The following is a 5,000-nucleotide window of genomic DNA, read 5'->3' on the forward strand; positions in this document are numbered from 1 at the left end:
CCGTATCGTTATTTTTCGTCACTACCTCCCCGTGCCGGGAGTGGGTAATTTGCGCGCCTGCTGCCTTCCTTGGATGTGGTAGCCGTTTCTCAGGCTCCCTCTCCGGAATCGAACCCTGATTCCCCGTTACCCGTTACAACCATGGTAGGCGCAGAACCTACCATCGACAGTTGATAAGGCAGACATTTGAAAGATGCGTCGCCGGTACGAGGACCGTGCGATCAGCCCAAAGTTATTCAGAGTCACCAAGGCAAACGGACCGGACGAGCCGACCGATTGGTTTTGATCTAATAAAAGCGTCCCTTCCATCTCTGGTCGGGACTCTGTTTGCATGTATTAGCTCTAGAATTACCACAGTTATCCAAGTAACGTGGGTACGATCTAAGGAACCATAACTGATTTAATGAGCCATTCGCGGTTTCACCTTAATGCGGCTTGTACTGAGACATGCATGGCTTAATCTTTGAGACAAGCATATGACTACTGGCAGGATCAACCAGGGAGCTGCGTCAACTAGAGCTGAGCAGCCGGCCGCCCGGGAGTGTGTCCCGGGGGCCCGCGCGAACACGCAAGCGTCCGCTCAATTATTCTGCAAACAGGAGGAGGCTGAGCTCCCCTGCACCATACACCTCGAAACCCTCTCAGGTCCCGGCGGCGCGCAGCGCCGTCCTAAGTACTTGGTCGGGTTCGAGAGAGGCGCAATCGCCCGGAGTTTGGCGAGTAGACGCTTTAGGTGCGACCACCCGTGCTCCCAACTGAGCTTGCCGCTGCCGACAGAGGCCCGGGAGCGTGCTGTCGTGGCATTGCCGGCGGGAGACAACACGCGCCACCTACGGTGACCGGCAGCTCCAACGCCAGCGCCACAGAAGGACAAAAGCCCCACTTGGGTGCCGAAGCGAACTCTCCCAGCACAGCGCACGCGCCAACACGTCCGCACAGCTGCGATACAAACCACCTGCGAGAACCGCAGAGGCGACCGAGCAGCAGACGGCGTCGCGGCGCCGAGCGCCGGGCGGCGGCGCATCCTCAGCGCACACAGTCCTCAATCGGACCAGCACACTGCAGATGTCCACCGCGCTTCGCACCGGGCCCGCGAGGACCTACTTTGGCCGCACGGCGCCGCGTGCAGGGTGCGCCGGCGCGCAGCTGCGCCGCCTGCCGCCTCCGTCGGCCGGCGCGCCTGCCACTGGCCGCCCCCACCAGCCGGCTGTAGCGCGTGCGCCCACGCACCGCGCGGCCAGCACGCCGGGAGGCCCCCCCTCACCGGCCGGGGACGGTCCCACCCAGCCACCGCCGCGTATCGCTTCACACCCAGATGCCATTCACGTTCGTGGGCATGGTGGGTATCGCTGGAACAACCGGTTGGTAGCTCAACCGATCGTCGCCATCACTGATTCACCTCTAGCGAGAACAACCGCACCACAACGGTTTACCAGTTGTTCATTTGCGTAACGTCACCAGCAAACGTAGGCGTCCATCGCCATTTGCAAATTCAACGATTGTTGCATGCCTGTGTCAGGTGTCACGACACACTATGTCTGCCCACATACACGCAACAACATGTGCACGCTTCGCGAACACGTGGAAGGTGGCCCCCGTACGTATGCGATGTCCATTGCGCGAACGACTGTCAACCGGCCTCTGTCGCATGTCGCAGATGTGGAACGCAGTGCACCATGCTATCACGGTGTGTGAGAAGAGACGACTACGTCTGACAACACGCGCCACTACATCAACAGACGGCTCATGCTGATCGCCATCCAGGGCATACCACACTGCAATCCAGCTCTTATAGGGAGACGACACGTAGCTGAGTGCACAACATTTGGACCGCATGGTTCGCCGTTGTTGGCGCAGTCGTTGTACGGTCACATGTACCACGATGTATCATTCAGTACATGAGGACCAATGTGCAGTACAGTGTGTGATTTGGACGTACAACATCAGCGGACAGTTGACACAGGCCGTACCACAGCGTAGGCTAAGTGCTTCGCCATGCAAATGCCAATGAACAACTGCAAATGCCAATGAACAACTGCAAAGGGCATTGAGCATGTACGTCCTGCTGCCATCCACATTACAGTGTATAGCTGCAAGGTGTTTAACATGAAGCGATACACTGGGGACCGGGCAGTGCGAGTAGCAAACTATATTGCGGGGGTTGCAGTTAGGCAACACTACACTAATTTAACGCGTCGTATGACAATTACAGAGCAGGTTAAGGCCCAACGTGTGTTGGGTTAAGGCCCAACGTGTGTTGGGTTAAGGCCCAACGTGTGTTGGGTTAAGGCCCAACGTGTGTTGGGTTAAGGCCCAACGTGTGTTGGGTTAAGGCCCAACGTGTGTTGGGTTAAGGCCCAACGTGTGTTGGGTTAAGGCCCAACGTGTGTTGGGTTACAGCACAATATCGGTTACGTTACGGCGCAATGTGGGTTACGTTAAGGGGCAATGTGGGTTACGTTACGGCGCAATGTGGGTTACGTTAAGGGGCAATGTGGGTTACGTTACGGCGCAATGTGGGTTAGGCTAAGGCGCAATATAGGTTTCATTAAGGCGCAATATAGGTTACATTAAGGCGCAATATAGGTTACGTTAAGGCGCAATATAGGTTACGTTAAGGCGCAATATAGGTTACGTTAAGGCGCAATATAGGTTACGTTAAGGCGCAATATAGGTTACGTTAAGGCGCAATATAGGTTACGTTAAGGCGCAATATAGGTTAGGTTAAGGCGCAATATAGGTTAGGTTAAGGCGCAATACAGGTTAGGTTAAGGCGCAATACAGGTTAGGTTAAGGCGCAATACAGGTTAGGTTAAGGCGCAATACAGGTTAGGTTAAGGCGCAATACAGGTTAGGTTAAGGCGCAATACAGGTTAGGTTAAGGCGCAATACAGGTTAGGTTAAGGCGCAATACAGGTTAGGTTAAGGCGCAATACAGGTTAGGTTAAGGTACGACATAGGTTAGGTTAAGGTACGACATAGGTTAGGTTAAGGTACGACATAGGTTAGGTTAAGGTACGACATAGGTTAGGTTAAGGTACGACATAGGTTAGGTTAAGGTACGACGTAGGTTAGGTTAAGGTACGACGTAGGTTAGGTTACGGTACGACGTAGGTTAGGTTACGGTACGACGTAGGTTAGGTTACGGTACGACGTAGGTTAGGTTACGGTACGATATAGGTTAGGTTACGGTACGATATAGGTTAGGTTACGGTACGATATAGGTTAGGTTACGGTACGATATAGGTTAGGTTACGGTACGATATAGGTTAGGTTACGGTACGATATAGGTTAGGTTACGGTACGATATAGGTTAGGTTACGGTACGATATAGGTTAGGTTACGGTACGATATAGGTTAGGTTACGGTACGATATAGGTTAGGTTACGGTACGATGTAGGTTAGGTTACGGTACGATGTAGGTTAGGTTACGGTACGATGTAGGTTAGGTTACGGTACGATATAGGTTAGGTTACGGTACGATATAGGTTAGGTTACGGTACGATATAGGTTAGGTTACGGTACGATATAGGTTAGGTTAAGGTACGATATAGGTTAGGTTAAGGTACGATATAGGTTAGGTTAAGGTACGATATAGGTTAGGTTAAGGTACGATATAGGTTAGGTTAAGGTACGATATAGGTTAGGTTACAGTACACATTGTTGTAAGGAAAGGTTTAATGGGGGGCGGGGCGGCCGGTTTGTTGATTGTGATTATAGTAAGTGGATGCCTGCGGCATCATCTGATTTGCCACGTCAGGATGCACCTTTGGCTCATGACAGGCGGCGCTCTCATTCCATGCTTGTGGCAGACCTGTGTCTTTCATTCCTGCCATTGTTTGTGTGCTGTGAGAGGAGGCAGTATTGTGATGTTGGGTGCACCCCTGTGTAGGACATGTGTGGGTGTTGGTGGCTTGGCTGAGCAATGGTGGTTGTCGGGTGGGTGGGATATTCTGTTTTCTGAGTGGATCTCCCGGTCTGGTTATGACAGTGTGGATTGTCTAATGTGGCGGAGAGGATGCACTGGGTGTTGTTCCATGCTGGTGCTTACATATTGTCTGTGTGCGTGTTACAGGCAGAGAGTAGTGCGTGATAAGGGTGTGTGGCTGACGTGTGGTTGTGATTGTGAGCAGAGTCTTTCAGCATGTATACGGACAGTTGTATACATTATCTGTATTCTGATGGCTCTATCTATTACTAATCAGCGCCGTGTATACGTTTAATCCGGTTCCAGTCGAAACTGTTGTATCTCTGTACATTAGTGACACGGCGAGCCCGCTATGTAGTTACTCGTCTCGGCAGCTTCCACCGGTGTATGGTAAATGATTATAAGGAATCAGTCTAGTCGTCAATACCGATGGTGTGACGTCACATGTCTGGGGTGGGGGGCCTTTCCGGTGGGTCATGGCCTAGAAAGACTCTCCCCACGCAGGGGGGCTTGGACTGTCATTACCTCTTCCGAGTAATATACTTGCCGTACGTTTTTGCGACTGCGAGTGCAACGCCCACCGGTACCGACATGGATGGAGCGCCTCCTAGCTGATCGCTCAGCATCGGCATTCGTACAGAGAGCAACGCGATCGCGTCTCTAGCTCGTAACTGGTACAGCTCGCAGCTCATGTATAGGGACAGCGGGAATGTCGCATTTTGGACATATCTCTTCATGAAAGGGAAGTTATAGGGGTGGATTGCACATTGCGACTGCGGGAAAAGTCCGCCGTTCATCCGCTGGAGTTGCGAGTTGGGCGGTTGGAGTGGGGCGCAGGTGGAGTGATTGCCGGTCCACGATTTCGTGCGGCAGAGGCGCTGGCGTTGGGGTGCTGTGGTCGACAGAGGACGCAGGCTTTGTGGGTGGGGTCGAAAGATGGGCACTGTGGGCCCATCGATGTCTTGGTCGGCTTGGCGTCTCATAGATGGCGGTATCGTCGTTGCAGGACGTCGTGCCGCGGGAGACCTACAGATGGCGCTGTGTTTTGTGGTGCGCTCGACATGGCGGACGT

General features: G+C 53.0%; 1 non-coding gene across 1 annotated transcript in view; it reads right to left on the reverse strand.

Annotated features, from left to right (window-relative positions):
- LOC124590585 overlaps positions 1-503 on the reverse strand; it is a 1,910-nt gene extending 1,407 nt beyond the window's left edge. Inside the window, exon 1 of the ribosomal RNA XR_006976643.1 lies at positions 1-503. This exon is cut by the window's left edge and continues 1,407 nt beyond it. This is a non-coding gene — a ribosomal RNA (small subunit ribosomal RNA).
- Positions 504-5,000: the final 4,497 nt, after the last annotated feature.

The sequence above is a fragment of the Schistocerca americana genome, unplaced genomic scaffold, assembly GCF_021461395.2.
Source record: "Schistocerca americana isolate TAMUIC-IGC-003095 unplaced genomic scaffold, iqSchAmer2.1 HiC_scaffold_77, whole genome shotgun sequence".
Lineage (NCBI taxonomy): Eukaryota > Metazoa > Arthropoda > Insecta > Orthoptera > Acrididae > Schistocerca > Schistocerca americana.